Source organism: Hippocampus zosterae, chromosome 10, assembly GCF_025434085.1.
Source record: "Hippocampus zosterae strain Florida chromosome 10, ASM2543408v3, whole genome shotgun sequence".
Taxonomy (NCBI): domain Eukaryota; kingdom Metazoa; phylum Chordata; class Actinopteri; order Syngnathiformes; family Syngnathidae; genus Hippocampus; species Hippocampus zosterae.
In genome coordinates this window covers 11,479,048-11,503,709 of record NC_067460.1, presented here as the reverse complement: position 1 = coordinate 11,503,709, position 24,662 = coordinate 11,479,048, and the positions used below count along the sequence as shown (strand labels likewise).

General features: G+C 44.8%; 1 protein-coding gene across 2 annotated transcripts in view; it reads right to left on the bottom strand.

Annotated features, from left to right (window-relative positions):
• The window catches only part of lrfn1 (leucine rich repeat and fibronectin type III domain containing 1), a 145,499-nt gene that overhangs the window by 56,579 nt on the left and 64,258 nt on the right, over nucleotides 1–24,662 (bottom strand). For both annotated transcript variants that reach the window (XM_052077485.1, XM_052077484.1), the window contains exon 2: nucleotides 7,138–7,197. The gene's annotated coding sequence lies outside the window, so the exon portion shown is untranslated. The remainder of the gene's footprint in view (nucleotides 1–7,137; nucleotides 7,198–24,662) is intronic.

Here is a 24,662-nt window from a genome sequence, read left to right as displayed (position 1 = left end):
TTAGCGGCCATGACGTCAAGGCTAGAAGACATTGGCCATGGGTGGCAAGTCTCAATCTAACAACCAGCATTGAAAGTTTGAAATATTTCACGATTATTTGAAGGCAGAAAAGTCCCGAGTTGCGTGAATCTAGTGGTTGCTAGCAAACGTTCTTGGCCGGACAAAGCATTTCAAGTCGATATTCTCAGTTGATTGGTGAATCAAAGCAATTTTTCACCCACGGTAGTGATTCCTCAAGTGTGATACGAGTACGAGTGCTATTCGGGCTCTTTCTTGTGGGATGAGAAAGAATCACTGATTATAGTTGTTATATGCTGTAATGGGCAGCATTTTTCACAGCCCCGCTTTGTTCAGCGGAGAGATCGGTGCTGTTGAACGGTCTGCGGCTGGATGGATGGAGGTCTTGAGGAGCCGACGATGAGAAGAAAGGAGCGTTGGCGCGGAGTGCCGATGCGGATTTGGAGCTGGGAGTCGCGGCTTGGAGTTTGAAGCGGATTACGTGGGACAGGAGAAGTGAACTAATCTCTTTTCGTCAATGGATGCTACAGCTTTGTGTTTGCTTTCAAAACTTAGCTTGTAGCAGACGTGTGCACATTTTCAGCATGACGTCTCTGATCCACTGGAGAAAGGACACTTTGATCCTCTCGTCTTTCATCTAGAACTGCTTCAGACAACAAAGTGTATGCAGAAAATTGGTGAAGATTGAACGACTGTCTGTGTCCTATGTGTTGTCTTGTGTTATTTCTGTTATTTTGACTTCAAAATGGCGCCGCGAGAGTGGCTGCCTTTCCAGCAGCTCCTATATTTTGTTGTTCTACTTCTTACTTTCATAACTTTGCTGCTGCTGCTGTGAATTGGGAATTTCTCCATTGTGAGGCTAATAAAGGTTTTTCTTCTTCTTCTTCTTCTTAGTTCAGTTGTGTTGAACCTTTTTCGTACAATTATCCCAAACTTTTGAAAAAGATTGAATGTTCAAACGGGGCATAATGTTACAGTGACTTACATATAATATTTTCATGAACGCTTAAACCAGGGGTGTCAAACTCATTTCATATTGTGGGCCACATACGGCCTCGGTAGACGTCAATTGGGCCAGACCATTGAAATTATACCATTGTAATGACTTCTATATTCATAATTCACCACCACCAACTGCAAACGTGTGAATTGCAATGTTTTCATATGCTTGTCAGAGAGTTCAAGATCATTTGGTAACGGCGTAGAAATAATTCCAGTCCCTTTAAGGACCGCCATGTTAGTCTATTTGTTTCTATGGAAACCAGATTTAAGCGGGTCTCGTTTTGTGCGGGGAGTTTTTTTGGTGTGCTAATAAAAAAACGACACACTCTCTCGGAGTGCGAATGTGAGAAATTGTCGCTTTCTTCGAGTCTACAATTTCCACACCATACTCTGGTATAAATAACCAAAATAATGTCTTTCCTTTGTTTTGGTCTAAAGAAGCACAAGAACATTAGGAATGTGTTGAAATTTAATGAACATATCTTTTACAAAAATATTTCGTGAGACACTTTAGATTTCCTTCGACAAATATGTCATTAATTTTGATCAGTCACATATATCCATTGCAACTAATCCCAATGATTGTACAGAGGCACACAAGTTTAACAAGTAATTGGTATCGAAAAATATAGTCATGCATTTAAAAATTATAATACTATTATTTATAAAGAATGGAATTTTTAAACCATTTACACATGTGCATATAAAATCTGAATTTAATCCCTCCTTACACTTTACATAATAAAGAGAAAACAGTGTTCCCCTAGCGGATAATCCATGAATTGCATCATATTTAAAATAGTCATTCCGTGTTTTTTATGCATTTTTGAATTAAATGTATTTTAAATTATCCTGCGGGCCTGCCCGAACCTCCTCGGGCCGTATGTTTGACACCCATGTCTTAGACTCACAATAATGCTCTCATTATGGGGTGCTTAGATAATCTTTTTAGGTGGCACTTTGTTGCATTGACGGAAATGTTGAAATGTAAATTTTAGTCTACACATTTTTACAGTATTAGAAAACATTAAGAATGTTTGTGTCATGTTTTTCTTCCTACACAAACTATATTAAAACAAAAATTATATTTCCCTCCCCCATTTTTTTTTCATTTTCATACATTTTTGAAAAAGCTTTGGGGAGCCACTAGGGCGGCACTAATGAGCCGCATTAGGCTCTGAAGCCGCGGGTTGCCGACCCCCTTGTTAGGTTGTCGTTACCTCAATTGCTTCAAGACGCGCTAACTGTAATCAACACTCAGTTCCATTCAATTGACCACATTTTTAACGATCATATCAATCATTATACCCTCCATAGTTTAGTTACCTTGAATAACAACAACATTGGCCATAAATCCAGGTCTCAATATATTCATGACATATGAAGCCTGGATTGTACTTAAAAGAGGACCGTAGTTATCTATATAGATAGAAATATAACATTCACATGACTTAACCAAGATCACCTTCACTTTTAATCCTTGGAGTATTTTGATAAAGATATGTTATTAGATGATGGGAGAATCGTTTCAACTTGTGAAAAAAAAGCTCGTAAAATGTATCCTTGAATCACTGAATAGCGTGACGCTGGTCTTGAAAATGTTTGTACAAAAAAAAGAAAGGGAACATGATGAAACACAGAGTAACCGGCACGCTTTGTGTGTTATTTTCTTACTACAAGAAACATTTTGCTCTCTGAATGTTTGCGTTGTACACATGTGGCACCGCTGCATACCGAATGGCATAAAAGCGCAGCATCGTTTGCACTCGGTTTGATTGCTTCTTTTGCTAGCGCCTCAGCTGTGGATTCATATGAAGTATTCTAAGGGGAGAAAATAGTAATTTCAAAGCCAGCAATCAGGTTTCATCTGCTGACAAGTTCATCAAAAGCATCTCTCATCTGAATCCTCCATCTGTGTTCACAGCACAGCCCTGCCTCCTCAGAGGGAACTTTGCCCTGTTGGGACAAGAAATTAAATCTGCTGCAGCAATAGGAGGATGAGAAAGGAGGGAGGAGGAGGAGGAGAGGATGCTGGCCCGGCTGCCGGGTGGCAAAGCAGCCGCTCTGCAAATGGAGCCCACTCCCACTTGCACAGCCCGCCAGGCCATTTGAGCTGTGCCCATGTGAGCCCAAAGCGATCAGTGTCACACTGAGTGTGTGTGTGTGTGTGTGTGTGTGTGTGTGTGCGTGCGTGCGTGCGTGCATGCGTGTGTCTGAAAGAAAACATGGCGGCTTGGATCAGAATGTGGCTGAGAGGAAGCAAATGCGATGGAGTTTTTGCACCATTCCAGCTACAGTGGAAGTGCAGGACCCACACAAGACGTGACAAAGTGCGGTCCTCATAGACAAAATGAGATGTGTGTGTGTGTGCGTGTGCGTGTGTGTGTGAACATACCAATTTTTGAGCCAACCCTTTTCCATAGGACTTTCTCTTATTAGGGTCATTAGTGAGGTAGAATCTATCCCAGCTGACTTAAGTTAAATTATATACTTACACTCGAAAAAAAGGTATGGATGGAACAAACAAACAAATAAATAAATAAACAAACAAATAAAGGACCGACCGCTACTTGGCTCAATTTGATCCAATTTTGGGGGGGGCTCTTTTAGACAAAAATGAAAAAAATATGATTGTTTGGGTTTCCAAAATAGGGTCAAATTGATCCGAATAGCACTTGGTGCCTTTTTTTTAAAAACACAATATTGAGTTATTTTTTCTACCCAACTGTTTTAGAGTGCCTCGTTGCCAACCAATCGCTGGGTACATGGACTAACAACCATTTATAGTCACCACTGAGCTCCAACAATTCAGTTATCTCAAAACTGTTGGGTAAAAAGTAAAATTGGACAGAGTAATTAACACAGTTCTGGGTCCAAAAGGGAAATAGCCGATGCTTGCTTACATCTACCCAGCGCATGGTTGAGGATTTGACCTAGTCGGGTCAATATTTGATCCAGCCAGGGGTAAAAATGAGTTAAATCTAACAAGAAATATGATGCCAGGTTGTCATTTTAGTGGTGGTTAAAAATTACACAAATTTTACCAACATTTTATTAAAAAAAGAAGCAATTTTTATACTGGATAAGTTTCCTTGACACAATCCACTCATTTTCCTTGGGTGGGTCGTCCACCCTGAGCAGAATTTCAACTCAATCCCTGTGTCTAAGATGAGCAACGTAACCCACTGAGCCATCCAGCTACCACCAACATTGCCTAATATTGTTAAATTGACTTCACCTTCAGAACACAAACCAGCCTTTCCAAATCAAAACTTCAACTCAATCTGCTGGGTCAAAATAATTAACACAACCGTGGGTAAAATTAGCTCAATCTGCAAAGAATCCACGGATAGCCAGGGAGAAGGTTCGGAAAACAACATTTTTGTGTGTGTCTTTTTATTTTGTTGTGTAAATGATGGGCGACACAGTGTGTGTGTGTGTGTGTGTGTGTGTGTGCGTACTTGGTTCTTTAGTCTGTGTATCACTGAGAGGTGAGGATAAGAATGAGATGCAATGTTGCATAGGTTTTCACAAAGACAGCAAGAGCTGTGTGTGTGTCTATCACCATGAAGGTTAAATATGCCTGGAACTGGGAGGTGAGGTAAACAAGATCAAGTATTTTGCTCCCTTTGATGTGCGGGGCCTGCAAAATAAGTACAAATCAGCGGCTTTTTATGCGCACACGTGTGTGCGTGTGCGTGTGCGTGTGCGTGTGCGTGTGTGTGTGTGTGTGTGTGTGTGTGTGTGTGTGTGTGTGTCTGTAGGGGGTGTCAACATTCCACAAAACGCACCAGTGTTTGCAAACGTGGGTATCCTTGTCAATACAGTGCACTCCGCTTAATAGAACACCGGTTAATAGAGTAATCCGCTTAATAGAGCAAAAGGCTCTGGAACAGATTTGCCTAATGCAATTTCCTATAAAGATACTCCGCTTAGTAGAACAGATCTCCGCTTAATAGAACAGGCCGTAAGCAATGAACATTGTAAACTAGTGGTTTTCGAAGTGTAGCTATCGCGATACTGTACCACTATCGCGAGAAAACGCGGTAGTTCTAGCCGTATATAGTAACAGGTAGCACGCGTCACTCCACACATAGACACACGCACGTCACAATGGCTTCAACTTCATTCAAGAGACGAGGGCTATCACCTGCGGATAAGAAGGACATACTCAGACGATACGATGCATTGCCGGATTCTCAGAAGGTACGCCCGCGGTTTCCAGGACTTCCCTCTTATCCAGCGCATTGAGAGGGAAGTCAACCGCAAAATTACGGACTCCTGTTTCCAGACAAAAGTAACGAAATTTTTCTCGTGATTTGAGACGTTTGACTGAAGTTGATTAAAGTTGTTGTTTTGTTGTTTGATTAAAGATATGGACGTTCACAGTCGAAATATCTCTTCTAACTCGTCAGCAGGGTTTTTTCTGCGTGCATAACTTGGTCGTCGACGTGTCTGAAGGTGTACCTAATAAAGTGTCTCCGGTTAATAGAAACTCCGCTTAGTAGAACAGAAGCGCTTCGGCCCAATGGTGTTCTATTAAGCGGAGTGCACTGTATATACTGGGCCGGGGTGTCAAACTTATTTTGGTCGCGGGCCACTTTGGAGTTGTCTTCCCTCAGAGGGCCGTTAAGACAGTGAAACCGAAATAATGTTTAATCATCACATCGCATTATTACTTGTACAAAAATTATGACTCCCTAGTTTTGAAGTCAGTCAAGTATTTGTTCAATTATAGCTTAAGTGAGTGTAAACAGGGCAACTATAAAAATTATTGCAAAATGTCACTGTTAGTTATTACGTGTGACAATTTGAGAGTTCGGAACAGATTTAAGCAAGGATCATAGAAGTTGACACAGATGATTTGCTTTCGCGGGCCACATGAAATGATGTGGGGGGCCGGATCTGACCCCTAGGGCCTTGACTTTGACACCTGTGTTTTAGGGGTACTAAACAACACCCGGCTCAGTAGCGCCCCCTGGTAAGTTTGAAAAAAGTGTACCAGTTTCACCGATCGAAACGAATTTAAGCGGGCGTGTCTATCGTAACAGGACACAAGAAGGAGTCCCATGCCTGAAAAGGGCTCGGTAGTCATCTACATGTACGATGGTTTGAATCAGCTATTATGAACCAATTCTAATCGTCATCCATCCATTTTCTCAACTACTTCTCCTGTACTTTGACAAACTCTGACGAAGGAAATCACCTGAATGACCCCCAATCGGAAACAGGGATCGTAGAAAGCTTAAAAAATACATCCCAGTAAAAGTTTGGAAAAAAAATGCCCCTGACATCAATTATCTTGACAGACATGGAATTTGGTGCATATGTCTACCATAACTCAACTCAACTGTATTTACAGAGCACTTTAGAACAACCATCGCTGTATACAAAGTGATGTACATGGAGCAAATATATACTGGACACAAAAATTTTAAAAATTAATTAATAACGAAGATAGCAAAAAGCACAAAACAGTAAAACTAAGATCAAGTCTGAGTCATGCCGAGTCAAAAGCCAAATAATACAAATAACAGGACAAACTAGAAAATCTCAAGGACCCATTCTCAGAACTGAACAGAAACGCAGAGATTTTGGAACAAACTAGCCATCTTCGTCAAATTCCAGGGCTGGAAACAAACATCACATTCAAACCAAATGAGGCCCAATTGGAAGAAGGTATCGTAAAACAGATGGACGTTTAATTTCCAAGCATGTTTGCCGACGGCAACTACGGAGGGCAGATCTTTACGTCTCCTGAACACCGGTTTTCCCGATCAACGCGGAATTGGGTGGATTGGTGGTGCTTTGCAGTGGAAGTGTCGGGACCAGACAGCAGGTTTCAAAACATGGACTTCACAATGACATAAAGGCGTGTATGTATGTATGAAATCCAAACATGGCACCTGAATAAGCATGCGAGAAAGAGGATGCGATGTTTTTCAATCATTTGACGAGAGAAAATGGATGAGGATTAAAAGGCACCAAGAAAACACGTGCCTGTCATGTCTTAGCCTCTGCTGCTCAGCCATGCTACGACTAATGCGTGAAAGCATTTTATTGAAATGAGATGAAGGTTTTGGGGTCTTTTTTTGTGGTTTCAATTTGAGAACTCACCCGATTATCGCTCCGCTCCGGGTGCCTAGTCACGAGGCTTTACTTGAAAGCAGCCGGCGTCTGAGGGAAGAAAGAGGAGGTCACAGTTTAGCGTACATGGCGCATATACCATCGGCATGAACACTTTTAATAGAGTCACCAATCGTGTAGTTTACAGCAACGTGATGGACCGCGGCTACGGGTTTATATTTATTATTGTGACAGTATAAAATAAAGTAAGGAACAGTCATTATTTTACGTGACGTCCGCTTTTGTAGATGATTCCCAGCTTTATGGTGACGTAGAAAGCAGAGACAACATAGTCATTTATAGCGACCTTCTTAAACGTGAATATTTTTTTTTCTTCGTGTAATAATATGCACTTGAATTATGGACTGACTGGTCGGGTCAACTGGGGGCACTGATTTGATTTGTCCCTTTTTCCGTTTCGACGGTCACAGTGACATGCTGTCATGATCCTGTCTTGTTTGTGTTTCAGCCTCTGGCAGGACTGGAGGGAGTTCCCTCCAGAGTCGAACCTGTAATGAATTGCTTTGTTACCATCTGCAGCATGTTTATTCAGCATTGCTCATAATATAGTATTATACTCGGCTTGTCTTATATGTTGGATTTCCTTGTCTTTTCATGACAAGCGATTTACGATTATATTGGTCCTTGCATTTTGCAAGTGCTTTTGGTTTGTCTCATTTTCCCCTAGTTCTTTGTTAGCAGCCTCTTTTGTTGTATTTTGTGGTTTTATAAATAAACATTTTCTCAACTCTTATCTGCGGAATCCGTGTCCTGACGCATGCAATCACACGGGTCATTAGGTCTAATTGGCATTATCTAGTCTCTGACAATGGAGGTAAAAAACAAAAACAACCCACTACCGCATTTTGGTTATGACTTGCTGTTGGTTGAGTGAACTGTGTCGCTGCTTGATTAAATAAGTTTGACATTTGATCGTTCTGTCGCAACGACACTCAACAGCTAACCTATCTTAGCTGTTGTCGTTTGTTCAAAGCTTCTTTAATATGTGACATGGGTTGCGTCTGCGCTGATTGGTTGAACCACGTGCGTACATGCTCGCGCTCAGGCGCGCACAGCAGGGAGCAGGATTATAGATTGCTGAGGCACGCTTCACTCGAGCGGCGGCATTTCCTTTATTGTAGCTCCATCTAGTGGATGCATTGTCGATTGCGTCTTATGGCGCGGTGCGTCCATATGAAAAAAATTACAAAATAGGCTATTCATATCAAGGTGCGCCTCCAAATCCAGTGCACCTTTTAGTGCTGGAAAAACGGTATATACAGTATAGCAGGTTTCACAGGTCTGTGAAACGGTAACCAGGCTTCCATCCAGACTTTCTTGTCATTCCAATTAAAGATCACACGTTACGTGATGTATTCCGATGTGGCACTACATTTCATCAGAACAGCTGTTTTACAGACATGACACCTGCGGCAAATTCAAAGGGACTCCGGAGGATCCATTTCTACAAGCCAGGAATCAAGTCCTCTGTGTTCACTCTCACAACTGAACTCAACTCAACACAACTGTATTTATAGAGTACTTTCAAACAGCCATCGCTGCATACAAAGTGCTGGACATGGAGCAACTATCATATATACAACAATAAAGCAATAAATCAGAAACAAGGATGGTAGAAAACACCAAACAATAAAACTAAGATCAAGTCTGAGTAATGCTGAGTCAAATGCCAAAGAACACAAGTGAGTTTTGAGGCAAACTACATTCTAACTGCGTCTAGAAAAATTGCAACCAAAAAAAAACAAAAAAAACCCCTACAACCTTGCACACAGGTGTGCTGGACAAAAAACCTCTTCCTTGATCAAACATGCAAGTTTTTGGTATATGTTCGAAAGCTAAGGTAACCAGACCAAACCACATCGTGGGCCTGACAGGAGATTCAAACCCAGAATCTCTTGACATTGAAGCAAGCAGGCTAATGAAAGAGCAACATCACTGTGCTTGCATTGTTCATCTTTTTTTATGATAGTCAAACCTCGGTTTTCGAACGTCTGTGTTCTCGACCAAAAATTTTGAGTTTTTTATGCCTCGGATTACGACCGAAAATCGGTTCTCGACCAAAGTGAGCGTACTTGAATGCGCCACTTGACTCCTCTCGCCTTCCTTAAACGAGGAAGTGACGCTTCCTCGGGTAGGCAACGAAGTGACGCTTCCTCGTGTAGCGTTCCATTGTGAGCAGACGTGTTCAATAAAGATTTTTTGGGAAAAAAGAGTGTGGCTTCGGTTTTGGAACAAATTGGTTTTTGAGCAGCTTTCTGGAACGGATTATGGTCGAAAACCGAGGTATGACTCTATTTGAATGTTTTGCGTACATTATTTGGTTTATTTGAGATTTGTACGTTGCAGAATTTACAGTTTTTTTCCATATACGGAACCGGGTGTGAGGTTAATAGTGCTTCACGAAATTTTGGTGGATCCTGAAAGTCTTTCTCCATTTTGAGACAAATAAAGGTTTTCTTATCTTATCTTAACTTAAACCCCTAATGTCTCAAATAAGATGAAGGATTAAGACAAAGGGGTTCTCTTTGTGTATATTTAGGCCGGTTTGCTGATGCATAAATACAAAAAAAGTTATTTGAGGTCAATTCAATGTGTGGAAATGCAAGGGGGGAGCGGGCCCTAGACAAAACACTATCTGTTATTCTCTGGGGGGACTAAGTCAACTCTGTGGCCTACTTTGCAACACTTTTTGGCGCAAAGAAAAATCAGCAAAGTTGATAGAAGCGGCTCACTTCAGTGATTTGTGCTCATCTACCGGCTGGAGAGCGCATATATTTACTCACGCCGCCTGAATGAGATATTTTAGAGTTATTACACAGCTGTGTCACAATCGTATTAAAGCACGCCATGCATCTTATTTAAGCTTCTCTTCCACTCTCTGTACAGACAAATGTATTCCATTTATAGTCCAAGTATTCTTTTTCATGATGCTCCCTTAAAAGATACACACTGATGTATCATAGTTAAGTTGATGCAGACGACAGGATGAATGCGTATTTTCCTCCTCGCGGAATAAGAAAAGCTGCCATTTTTGTTCTATTGAGTCCAATTGCAAACGTAGCAGCCTTGAGAAATGGCTTCACGGCTCCTTGAAATTCACAGTTTTGTCCAATAAAGAAAGTGAAACTGGGGCTGTAAAGAAGTTTCTCTCTCTCTCTTTCTCCAAGATTAAGTTTAACACCTCCATGCAGCATGCCTCGACATAAGCAACCAATCGCCACCTCCTTCTTCTCCCTCCGACTATAGGTGTGAGCTGAGGATGACAATTTCACGCGTCGATCCTATGTTCTCTGAGGAAAGCCATGCGAAAGGGAATTGATTAAGACACGTGCACATCCACACAGGGAGACTGTGAAGATCACCAGAGCTACTTGGCTGTAATCTTCCAGAGTCTGACTGCATGCTAACTGCTCCCGCGTCTGCTCGCCAAACGCCCACGCGCGCACATCAAACACGGGTCGTCGTGCACACGCGACGACACGTGATTCCGCAAGGGCCTCGGTAGAATGGTGACTCTTCCATTTAATCATCATGCCTTTCTCCCTTGTTTAAGAAAGTACTCATTTGAAGTGCCTTGATCTGCGTGTGCGGTCACAGACAACTCTTTAATACATAAAAGTGCTAATACATTATCCCGAAACTACATCATGTAATATAAGTAATATTACTAATTATAAAACAAACCCCACAATGTATCAATAAGCAATAAAATGTAATGATTGTCACTATGCTCTATTAAGTCATTCAATACCAGCTTCAATCCCAACCTTTTACTGGATTTTGACTGATCTTGCAAGGCCCACAGAATATTTGGTCCTAATGCTATATCAACATGGAGCCTACACCAAACTAAAGTTTGGACGCTCTTCCTTCTTCTTTTTCCATTCTTCAGCAATCAGCATTACAAAATGGCTACGTTTCATCAAAATGCCTACGTTGCATGAAAATGGCGATTCCTGGGCAAAAAAACGAGAAAAAGAGCTTTTTGTAAAAGCATGCATTTCAAGCACGTGAGGCACCACAATGCTTTACATGCTTTACAATGCAAACGGCTTATTCTCATTCACAGATTGCATCAGACCCTCCTCCTCTCTATGACGCAAAAAAAAAAAAAACAGACGTACAAGTACGTCCTGGGTAGGTGGGGCCTAATTTTAAAAAGATGTACAAGTATGTCTTGTGGAATGAAAGAGTTAATAGCAAAAAAAAAATCATGCACTATGATGGACATGACACAATCAGATTCTGTAGTAGTGGATTCGTTTCAGATACAGGTTCAGGTCCGGGTAGACTTAGGTCAGGTATCAAGATTATATTGTCCCAGCCATGGCCTGTCCACCCAACAGAAGACTGATGACATGATTGATGACTCATGAGAACCTCCCCAACTGCGGCTGTCAGGGTAGCTGTTTGCTTTGTGCGCATTGCCGCGCTTCTCATCCGCAGCCTCCATCAAGGACAAACAGCACATTTGTCCGGCGCTTCACAGCAGTGGGCCGGCACTTGGAGGGCCCTGAGCTTTTTCCATGAGGTTTCAAAGCGCGGCGACGAAAGGCAGCGTTCTGCGTGTGAGCATTAAACAGACCGTCTGTAGTTATCATTCAACGCGAGGTCTGGGAGGCCTAAAAACATTGCCACTCCTGAGTGGAAAACACCCTCGAGAAGTGTCAGGCAAAGTGGGAAACAACATTCTGCAGCTAGTTAGTTCAGCAAAGTACACCAAAGGATGAATTATGTGATCTGGGTACAGCCTTTTGCTGAACTGTTGTTCCCGCAATTGATGTAAAAAAAAATAACACACGCACACAAATGTAGCCTGAGTTTGAGCCGACTGACGTGTCGCAGCTAATCGTCTTGTCTCTGAGAGTATTTTGAGGTGTCTTGATGTGTCGTAGCCCACGTACTGGGACATACCTCAACGATTGGTCATGAAGTGACCAAGGTATCAATTCGCAGGAAACGTAAACAGGACCTTTCCATCGCCAGCCCAAAAATAAGCAATTTTGCCTTTCATGTTCAGTTTCTAATTACGATTGGCAAGGCAAACCAAGCGATCCTAAAAGCAAGTCTCTTTGGAAGTAGAACCTTAAGTTTACCAACTCAGAGAATAGAGATCGTACCTCTTCAGCGGGGCTTCCAAAAGAGACCGATGTCCTAAGATCCAAACTTATAAACATACAGGACATTGTTTATGAATCAAATTACCTTTTGCAAAAAATAGCGTGCATACAGATTTACTGGCAACCCAACTGTGCTGTTTTGGTCCTAACTCTTAAATTTGGTAAAGTAAAGTAACAAGGAGGCACTATTTTTCTTCGAGTATATTAAAGCACGACTGTTTGCGGCCACTACCCCCAATGCTATTATAAAGCCCTCAGTAAAAAAAACAAATAAAGCAACACATATTTGATCGCAGGCCGCTGGGATGGAACGTGACTGGTACCAAGAGGCTGTGAAGAACTAAGTGTGCCTCGTGCTTTCCTGCTTGTTTTAATCACTCTGGAGGCGAAGACGGTGGACGGAATACAAAACAAAGCGGCGGTGCAGTCCTGGACAAATACTACATCTGCTCATGTCAAGCTGCCGCCTAGCTGCCAGTTTGACGGTTGCATACATGCTGAGGCCCTTTTGTAAGCTAGCAAAAAATGAAGAGCAGAGCTTTGCGGCAAACCACGCTGAGGGTTGTTTTAACAGACAGCATACGCTTCTCTTAGTCCACCCACGCACTTGGCATTGCGGCCATCACGGGTACCTCCTGGGCAGGCGAAGCAACCCCAACAGATGAGAGCACTCCAGACAAAGGCAGCAACTTGAGGTAAAGTAGAAGCCGGTAACGTGGGCCGCACTGTGCAGAGATGATGGCCCGAGCGGAGGAATAAAAAAAGAACGAGTAGAAATGTGCTTTTTAGTGTGTGTGTGTGTGTGTGTGTGTATATATATATATATGTACCGTATTTTCCGGACTATAAATAGCAGTGTTTTTTCATAGTTTGGGGTGCGATTTATACTCTGGAGCGACTTATGTATGAAATTATTAACACATGATTATGTCATTTCACGTTATTTTCACATAAAACCACAAGAGGGCGCTCTCGGCCTGTGTTGACAAATCAACGATGAGTCTGACGTAAGCGACGTTGTTTAAAAGTGACACAGAGGATGGGGATTTCATTGGATTTAGTGAAACGGAGTGAAACTGAGTTTGGTAAACTTGCGTGTTCTCTGTGCTAGAGTTATTTGAATAACTCTTAATATGTTAAGTCGTTACTGACATTACCAGGCATGTCAGTTACATAACTTTAGTACACTAATTTAGGCCGTTGTTCTCCATTTCATTTTCATTTTAAATTGCCTTTCAAGATGACATGTATGTTTTTGGTTTTGGAATTTGTCAAATACATTTCTCCCAAAAATGTGATTTATACTCCAGGGCGATGTATATATGTTTGTCCTTCTGAATTATGCATTTTTGGCTGGTACGACTTGTAATCGGGAGCGATTTATAATCCGAAAAATACGGTATATACAGTATATATATAAATTTTGTAATATGGCATTTACTGTGTCAATGATGTCAGGACTCCTTTGTTGAGGGCAGAGAGGGCACAAGGCGGCACAGACAGTGACCATGGTGAGCAATAATACAAGTTGCCCGAGAGAATCACATCAAATAACCTCCGCTCTAATAAACACTGTGGTGCAGCCATTTTCAAGTAAGGCTTTGCCAAAACCCCGTCCAACAAATACAAGTCAGTGAACCAGGAGAAGGCCGTAAATAAATAAACCACTTAGTCATATGCGGACGACCAAATCCGGGCACCGAAGGTAATGAAGTTGAGTGAGGCGACATGCGATGACATGTGACATACTGTATGAGAGAGACCATTCCCTCCATCCATGATGAGTCAGACTGTTTTTATCTTCTCCGCCTCATATGATATCTTACCTCCCGACAGAATGAGCTAAAGATTCTGATGATGTCCATGCTACTATTTATACACTGAGCACATTTGCCAGCACCAGATAAGTAGCCACATTGATGGCACACAGAGCACAGACCACCCCGAAGCGGTGGCTTCTGGTGAAGGGAGTGGATCGTGGACTACGTACGAGATGTTTAAAAAGTAAAAAAAAATATTTTTTAAGTCCTGTAGATGATAAAAATTGGCATTCCAAAATGGTGGACAGCTGCCAAACAGTGCGGACCTCTGCCAAGGCCAATCACCAATGTCTTATCGGATGAAGCAGTAGCCGCTCCTCAAAATGGCCCAACATTTATTCGTCTATTTTCTGGCCCGTGTCCCATCACTCCACAAAGATGAATTAAGAAAAGCTTTGGCGCAGGTAATCAATGCGCAAGAACAGTGAGTTGGCTTTAATGTACAAAGTAGCATCCCTAATCATTCTCCAAGCAGCAAGAGACATTTGTTTACCGACAAATGCACTCATATGCTCCATTAAAGGCTACCTTAATGGAATTATCGATTGGACCGGACAATATTGATAAAGGCCTGGGCGAACCTTGAGCCTCGATCTCTAAATTTATTTCTCTTCGCTTTTATTTATTTATTTATGCTCTCACAGGCGTTTTATGACGCAACAAAATATTCTGTGGTGGCAGTAAAGTTCACAAATGGTCAGATGACCTTTTGGGAATCAATATGAGCGGCATTGGCTTGACTCACGATATGAGCTAAGCGCATCACTGAGACAATACTTTTAAAAGGATTTACAAGTCAGCACTTTGACAAATATCAAGCACAGTGGGATCGTCAACTAATTGATGAATAAAAAGGCAGCGGAGATTACTCACTTAATAGTCATGCACCAGGAGGGCAAACGAATAATCCAAAGAAAATTCAACGCCGCAAAGAAATTTTTTTTTTTTCAGTACAGTACAGTGTTGTTGGCCTGTAGACCGCAGAACCAAAATTTAGAGGGGTTTGATTCATCGGAATCAAACAAGATGGTTATTATCTTTCCTTTTATTCTGACTAGGATTCAGATGTTGGTTTGGCAAAAATAGTTTTGCAAAGTCAAAGCTTCAAGTAAAGTATCAAGTACAACTTTATTGTCAAATGTGTACGTGTTACATACAGCACAGATGAAATTTCCTCCCTCTTAAACAAACAACAGTGCCTGCGCCGCCATCACGCACCTTCACGAAGGACTACAGAAATCTGAAAATAGTCAAAATGTCGAGAGGTTGGAATTCGGAAGATTCTTACAATTTGAAGGTATACAAGTTCTCTAAACGATTAATTATAATTAATCATAATTGTCATTTAATTAGACAGTCTATTAGTTGTCTAATCGATTAACTGTTGCATCTTTAACATTTACGTTTCTTGGCCAGACCACTTTCCAGTCAGACCAGGAAAGAAATACGACCTAACACACACGATACCACAGGTTGATCGCTCATGATCATCTTTTAGAGACAGCCGATAATGAGGCCTTTTGCTGACTTGGATTATAAAGGAGGAAAAATGCAATTGATGGCATGTGTGTACCTTGCTTATCATCGTTGATTTCTTCAACACATCCCTTATGGTCACCTTGTGAGACATTGTCTGGAGTGGATATTGCATTTTATGATCCCTAGGCTAGCATAAAAAAAAAAAGAAAAAGAAAGAAAGAAGGTACAAGTCACTTTGCCTCTCACTGGCAGCGTGATGACGATGATGGAAGGGCTTCATTAACACTGTCCGCAATGATTTAAAGTTAATTTGACATTTCACGCAGAAACAAGCGGCGCCTCCCCTCAAATTAATGGCGACACAGGCCTGTGCGTTACGACGACAATAATCGTACTCAAGTGCAGCACCTTGGTTAATTTGTGATGAGAGGGGTGTATCCAAACTTTGTTCCACATGGTGATTTAAATATGCACGGGTCCACTCTGATCACCGGACAGCCATCTAACTTCTGCGGCATTTGTACCCGTGTTAGGGTGAGCTGTATACACGCACGCATGCACGCATCAGGTGTCGCCATAGTGACTGACTCGCATGATTTGTTTGCCGCCGTTTTCACACCAGATGCGCTTTTCTATTGGAGCTATATCGGAGCTTTATGCCCAGAGAGCTTCAATTCATTCCGCGAATAAAAGTCCTGACTTGAATTAAACATGGGCTGTTTTTTTTTCACTTTAAATTCAGATTTAGAAAAGGGCAATTTAGCAGAACCTTTCTTCAATGTTCCATCCTTAACTCATTCAATCTCAGCCATTTTCACTGGAGCAACCTCCTCAATCCCAGCATTTTACTGGATTTTGACTGATCTTGCAAGGCCCACAGAATATTTAATAATTAACTAAAGCTATATAAGCATGGAGCCTACCAAAATAAAGTTTGGACTCTATTCTTTCAACAGAAAAAAAATGTTGTTTCTATCTTTTTCCATTCTTCAGCAATCGGCATTACAAAATGGCTAAATTTCATGAAAATGGTGATTCCTGGGCAAAAAATGAAAAAAAAAGAGCTTTTCGCAAAAGCATGCATTTCAAGCACGTGAGGCACCACTGTCACCTACTGGTCACTTTTTTACATGATTTACATTGCAAAAGGCTTATTCTCATTCACAGATTGCATCAGACTTTCCTCCTCTCTATGATGCAAAAAAAGACTTCGACTTACAAGTACGTCCTTGGTAGGCGAGGCCTAAATTTTAAAAGACGTACAAGTACGTCTTGTGGAATGAAAGACTTAAAAAGATTTAAATCGGTGAAGAGGTCTTAAACTATGGAGGCCTCTTTTTTCCCTGACAATACAACATACTCAACATTTCGCAACAGTTGGAGTCGTAGTGTTCTCCAGCAGCGATGGCACTGAAATGAATTGCGGTCTTGGCTTAGTCACGCTGACAGTGCAGCACTTTAAGGCCTGAAACAAATCTGATATTCTGTTCAGGTCCCATCTGAGCCCTGGTTGTCTTTGTTGAGCCCTCGAGATGAGACATTATTTACTTGCATATTCCACATGCCCCTTAAACACCGCGGCGTTAAGTTGCAAGCAATAAAAGCCGTTCTGGCATCCAACCTTGATCTTTTGTGTGGCCAGATGGCATTTTACGAACAGTTTAAACATGTTTTGTCATCGTTGTGACAGTAGAGGCTTACAAACGCTAACAACAGCTAATAATAACCACCTGTCCATCACCATCCATTCAGATCCACACTGACATCTTTTGAAGGAACCCTCGACTTGGATGCGAGAAGATCTCAGTCAGCCGCGTGCTGAATGCACAATTAGACTCCTTCCCACATAATCCCGTGGTGAAAAAGACTCATGGAGTGTTGGCAATCCCGAGAAAAATTAATTAGCTACGCAGAATTTAATTTTTTATTTAATTTAAAGAATTGGCCACAAGGTGCGGACACACTATTGACTTATACTGTTTAAGTATGAAAGAAGAAGACTGACAGCAGGAAGTCGACCAACAGTATTTCGGGATAAGATTATGATTCAATATTAAATCCTCTGTAATCCTTCCACAGAACGTGGAACCTGTTGATTACTTTTATAATGTACAACGTTAGACATGATTATTTATATTGTGTTTGTTTGGAAGAAAATGAGATGTTTAGGTGTTCACATCTATCTGTGTTTACAGTAAACACTGTGCCATGTGTTTTTCTCATCTACTCCTCTCACATGCTAATGTTTTTAAACACGTTTGTATTATTTTACAAGTGGGTCTAAACACTTTTAAAAAACGAGTGCCATCATTTTGGGGGGGGACTCCCATAAAATAATCTGACAAAAATGTGAAAACAAATTCGTGAATAAGCGAGTTGTGGACTGTGTTCTAATAAGACCAATCACCACGATATATATATATATATATATATATATATATATATATATATATATATATATATATATATATTATATACACAATATATACACACACACACACACACACATACAGTATGTGGTCTGTCACCTGGTGTGGCACAATAAACAAATCAAGCTTCTTCTATTGACCTTGTCACATGCAGTGTCACGTTCCGTGCCTGCCTGCAGGGGGCGGGCTTTCTTTTCCCCAACTTCACACCTGTTGTTAATTTCGGGTAATTCACCTGCCTTTATCAAGCGACTCCGGCAGTCATCTCACTGCCGGAGAATTACACACCGTGCCATATTGCACCCGCGCTCGATTTTGCTATTGTCAATTGACCCGTGCCTTTTTGCCTTACGGCCGTTATTTCGCGTTTAGCTCCTAGTTGTTGTATTGCTCTTATCTCCGCCAAATTCAGGTCCTCCTCGCGTCGTGTTGTTTTTTCCGCGAGCGTTTTCTGTTAGTGAACCCTTATAGTTATTTTCCTGGTCCTTATTTGACCAGCGTTTTGTGTTACCGTTTTTCCCTGTCGGGCTCTTTCTGTTCTTTTGTCATTAAAGACATTTTTTCGTTGACAAGATTTTTTCGTTGTCTGTTTCTCCGGGGATCCAACCTTTATTTCATTTGTTCTGCACGAAGCGATCGCTATCGCTTCGGACAGAACGTGACAGAATTCTCCGGCCACCATGGATCCCGCAGACGTCGAAAAAATATTGTCCGCTCTTGCACGACAAGAGCAACAGATGAGTCAGCATGGCCAAGCCATTTCGGAACTCCGAGGCGCGGTCTCCATGCTGGCTCATCGGCTCGACGATTACGAGCCTCGTCTAACACGGGTGGAGGAACGGAGACCCCATTCCTCCGGGGGCCATCCAGCCACCTCGGAAGCGTTCCCCTCTCATCCCATTATGTCGAGGGAACCGTCGCTTCCACACCCCCCTCGCTATGGGGGTGAGCATGGGCAGTGTGGTCACTTCCTTCACCAGTGCTCACTCGTATTCGACCAACAACCGTCTGCCTACGCTAATGATGCTGCCAAGGTGGCCTATATCATGAGTTTGTTAACAGGTCCGGCGGCGTCATGGGCGATTGCGACCAGCGAATCCAAGCCGAGTCTCCGATCATCGTTCCCTGAATTCGTGACAGCCTTTCGCCGGGTGTTCCACCATCCCGTGCGGGGCCGAGAGGCAGAGGGTCGGCTACTTGCCCTCCACCAGGGAAGACGATCGGTCGCCGACTACTCGATCGAGTTCCGGATTCTGGCAGCACAGAGCGGATACGGTGATCGAGCATTGTGTGGACTGTTTCGACGCGGCCTGAACTCTCAGCTCAAAGACGAACTGGCGACCCGTGACCACAGCACCGACCTGGAGGAGCTGATTGACCTCGCTCTCCTCATGGACAATCGTTTGAGGGAGCGGGGCCGGGAGCGTGGGGGAAACCGTTTCCCGTATCGACACTCTCCCCATCGTGAGGAACATCGGGGAGTATTCCGGGAGACGACACCCGCGGCGGAACCTATGCAGCTGGGTGGCAAGGACGTTGGCGGAGAGCAAGGAAGTCGCCGTGCCAGCCGTCGTACGACCAGAGACAACACCCAAACCTCTCCTCACGCCACAACCAGCCCTCCGGGATCATCTTTTCACGTCTACCCCGAGTACTGTGAGTCACGATCCCGCGCGTTAACCCCCGAGCCTAGACAGGCCGACGCGCGATCGGGACACCCCAACAGACTGGAACTTGAGGGGGAGATATTTGGTGACTCCCGGTCGAGGCGGGTTCGGGCCCTGGTAGACTCAGGAGCAGACGATTGTCTGATGGACACCGAGCTCGCCTCCGAGTTGGGTTGTTTCTTGGAGGAGCTTATTGATAGAAAGCGGGTTCGCGATCTCGATGGGCGTCTCCTGGCGGTCGTTACGCACAGAACAGAGCCATTGAAACTGCAACTTTCGGGTAACCATGTCGAGCATCGGCGTTTTCTGGTAATGAGGTCCCGCAATGCCCCTATTATCCTTGGGTTACCCTGGCTTAGGGTACACAACCCCGTAATTTCCTGGGCGCGCCCAGCAATAGATAGTTGGAGTCCGTACTGTTATCAGCACTGTTTACAGTCAGCCGTCGGGGGGTATAAACGCGTCACACCCTCCGAGGATATCTGCCTTGACGGAGTGCCGGATTGCTATCGGGACCTCAAGGGGGCTTTTAGCGAGGACCGCGCGCGCTCCTTACCTCCACACCGCCCCTATGATTGCGCAATAGACCTGCAGGCGGGCGCTCCGTTGCCGACCTCGAGGCTGTATCAGGTGTCTCGGCCTGAACGCGAGGCGCTAACGGAGTACATAAACAGCTCGCTCGCCGCAGGCCTCATTAGACCTTCGCGTTCACCGTTAGGGGCGGGGGTTTTTTTTGTGGGAAAGAAGGACAAGTCCCTGCGACCCTGCGTCGACTATCGTGGGTTAAACGAGATAACCATAAAGAATAAATACCCACTACCTTTGTTAGATTCCGCCTTCGCCCCATTGCAATCCGCCACCATTTTCTCCAAGTTAGATTTGCGCAGCGCTTATCACTTGGTCCGTATCAGGGAGGGAGATGAATGGAAGACCGCTTTCAAGACCCCTCTAGGCCATTTTGAGTACTTAGTGATGCCTTTCGGTCTCACTAACGCTCCTGCCGTCTTCCAAAACCTCATAAATGACGTGCTAAGAGACATGATCAACATCTTCTGTTTTGTCTACTTGGACGATATATTGATTTTCTCCCGGTCGTTACAGGAGCACAAGCAACACGTTAGGCGGGTGCTACAGCGCCTATTGGAAAACCGGCTCTTCGTCAAGGCAGAGAAGTGTGAATTCCATGTTCCCGTATCTCCTTTCTGGGGTTTATCATTGAGCGGGGTAGGTTACGGGCAGACCCCATCAAGACACAGGCAGTCACGAACTGGCCGGTTCCCACTAATCGTAAAGAACTGCAGCGTTTCCTGGGGTTCGCCAATTTCTATAGACGGTTTATCCGGGCCTATAGCCAGAAGGCGCTCCCCTTGACCCGCCTGACGTCTATTAAGACCCCGTTCAAGTGGGATTCCACCGCGGACGCTGCGTTCACGGACTTAAAGGCGGCGTTTACCAGTCCCCCTGTACTTCAACATCCTGACCCTGATCTTCCCTTTATTGTAGAGGTGGACGCCTCGGATTCAGGGGTGGGGGCGGTGCTGTCTCAACGCTCGCCCATCGACCAGAAGCTGCACCCCTGCGCCTTCTTCTCACGTCGACTCACAGCGGCCGAATCCAACTACGACGTGGGCAACCGCGAACTGTTAGCTGTTGTCTCCGCCTTGCAGGAGTGGCGGCACTGGCTCGAGGGGGCAAAGGAGCCTTTTACCGTTTACACCGACCACAAGAACCTTGCCTACCTCCGTACCGCCAAAAGACTAAACCCCCGTCAGGCCCGGTGGGCCTTGTTTCTCACCAGGTTCGACTTCATTCTCACCTACTCCCCCGGGTCGAAGAACACCAAGCCCGACGCCCTCTCCCGTCTCTACGACCCCACGGGAGGGGACCGGCCCCCGGAGACCATCCTCCCAGCTCAGTGCATCGTGGGGGCCGTCCAGTGGGAGGTTGAGCAGCGGATCCAGACTGCCCTGGAGGGGGTTCAGGTGCCGGCGGGGTGTCCGGCGGGGAGACTGTTCGTGCCTCCGTCCCTGCGCTCGGAGGTCCTGCAGTGGGGGCATGGATCCAAGGTGGCATGCCATCCGGGGGTGAGCCGGACGGTGCAACTCGTCTCCCAGCGGTTCTGGTGGCCGGAGCTCCGGAGCGACGTGACGGAGTTCGTCAGGGCCTGCACCTCCTGCGCATGCGGCAAGTCTTCCCGTCAACCTCCGGCGGGATTGCTCCAACCGTTGCCCGTTCCGCCACGCCCCTGGTCACACATCGCTCTGGACTTCGTCACGGGCCTTCCCCCCTCCCGGGGCCGTACGGTCGTGCTCACGATCGTGGACCGCTTCTCCAAGGCGGCTCATTTTGTGCCCTTGTCCAGGTTACCGTCGGCGCTGGAGACCGCCGACCTCCTGGTCGAACACGTTTTCCGCCTCCACGGCATTCCGACGGACATTGTGTCTGATCGGGGGCCCCAGTTCGTGTCTCGCGTCTGGAAGCGGTTCTGCCGGTCCCTCGGAGCCACTGCCAGCCTGACCTCCGGCTACCACCCCCAGTCTAACGGACAGGCGGAGCGCGCCAACCAGGATCTGGGGGCGGCCCTCCGCTGTGTGTGTCTCCACCGTCCCGCGTCATGGGTCGACCACTTGCCATGGGTGGAGTATGCGCACAACACCCTCGTCTCCTCCGCAACCGGCCGGTCACCGTTCATGTCTGCCTACGGCTACCAGCCGCCGCTGTTCCCGTCACAGGAGGGGCAGGTGGAGGTCCCTTCCGTCCAGCATCATCTCAAGCGGGCCCATCGTGTGTGGAGGGAGGCCCGGGCGGCATTGTCCCGCACGGCGTCCCGGAATCGTCGAATCGCGGATCGTCGTCGGCGCCCGGCCCCCTCCTATCTGGTGGGGCAGAAGGTATGGCTGGCTACTCGGGACCTTCGCCTGGCCGGCTCCTCGGCGAAACTGGGTCCTCGATTCACTGGTCCCTTCGAGGTCGAGGCCGTCATCAACCCGGCTGCTGTCAGGCTCCGTCTACCTCCTACCATGAAGGTCCACCCCGTCTTCCACGTCTCCCTTCTCAAACCCGTCTCTTCCAGTGACTTGGCTCCTCCTCCCACGCCGCCGCCCCCTCCGCGGGTCGTCGACGGTGACCCGGTGTACACGGTTCGTGCCATCCTGGACTCTCGGCGCAGGGGCAAGGGCTTCCAATACCTGGTCGATTGGGAGGGCTACGGGCCTGAGGAGCGGCAGTGGGTGCCTCGCTCCTGGATCCTTGACCCGTCCCTTCTGCGCGACTTCCACACCGCCCACCCTTCCAAACCGGGTGGTCCGCCGGGAGGCGTCCGTTGAGGGGGGGGTACTGTCACGTTCCGTGCCTGCCTGCAGGGGGCGGGCTTTCTTTTCCCCAACTTCACACCTGTTGTTAATTTCGGGTAATTCACCTGCCTTTATCAAGCGACTCCGGCAGTCATCTCACTGCCGGAGAATTACACACCGTGCCATATTGCACCCGCGCTCGATTTTGCTATTGTCAATTGACCCGTGCCTTTTTGCCTTACGGCCGTTATTTCGCGTTTAGCTCCTAGTTGTTGTATTGCTCTTATCTCCGCCAAATTCAGGTCCTCCTCGCGTCGTGTTGTTTTTTCCGCGAGCGTTTTCTGTTAGTGAACCCTTATAGTTATTTTCCTGGTCCTTATTTGACCAGCGTTTTGTGTTACCGTTTTTCCCTGTCGGGCTCTTTCTGTTCTTTTGTCATTAAAGACATTTTTTCGTTGACAAGATTTTTTCGTTGTCTGTTTCTCCGGGGATCCAACCTTTATTTCATTTGTTCTGCACGAAGCGATCGCTATCGCTTCGGACAGAACGTGACATGCAGTTTGCTGCAGATGACAAATGACGATAGACACGACAGTGTAAAAATGACATGATAAACTCATTGTCATCATCATAATCTACCAGAGTTAGACACATTGATCAGTTAATCCCCCTAGTAGCTGGCCGCTGATAACTTAGCTTGGGGCCCACAATCTTCAAATCATGTGCACCGTAGGTTCCGTTTTGATTGGCCTCCGCTCACTTTATTGAAACCTTTTGGGTGTGAGAGTCAATCCAGGCCAACTCAACTCTTTGTCAAACTTAATTTTGGCATTTCTTAATCTTAGGACTTATTTCTCTCAAGTCAATAAATTGGAATCTCCCCAAATATTATTATGAGTTGTGATTTTTGAAGGTTATGAGCACATATCATTCAATTCACTACCTTACAAGTCTTCCATATATGCAAAGCTGGATCCACTTCTGAAATGGAGCCACCATATGGCCAAGTGTCTGTATCAGTTATAAACAACAGACAAAAAAGTAGTTTGCAGAGCATGCACTGCTTTTGACTTGGAAATGCAGTAAGAGGCGTCAAGGCCAAATGGATATTGGAACGCAGTCAACAAGATTTTCTTTTTTAGGGCGGCCGCAGTTGCAGAGGAATAGCAAAATGTAAATTAACATACCTTGAGGACAGAGTGTTTAACAAAATAGAAAAATACTTTTGGAGGTGCACAATGTAACATTTAAATACTTCCATAAATACATAAATAACATACTTGTATGGGCGGGAAGAAAACAGATTTTACTGTTTCAGTTTTTGCAACTAATATACCGGTAAGTGAGGTTTGAAATGTGGAAATAAGAATTATCGGGCTATAAAATTATTGGATTTATTAACTCACTACTCTGTCCGACATTGGCGTAATAAAGCCTGTACGAGACTTTCAAGTACTGTAAGACTGACAATCGATTAAATCATTTTTTTAATCGTGGAGTACATTGGCTGCAACCAGCAGAGGCACTGTTGATTCAGCCACAGTTTTCTATTGAGAGATGCGGAATCAGCTACAAGGCCACACTATCCCACATGTTTTCTTCCGAGTCTGCTCAATGAGACGCTGGCGTGGAAACCGGAGTTCGGAACATTCAGAGAATCTTCCGGTACGAATAACACAGTTTTGTT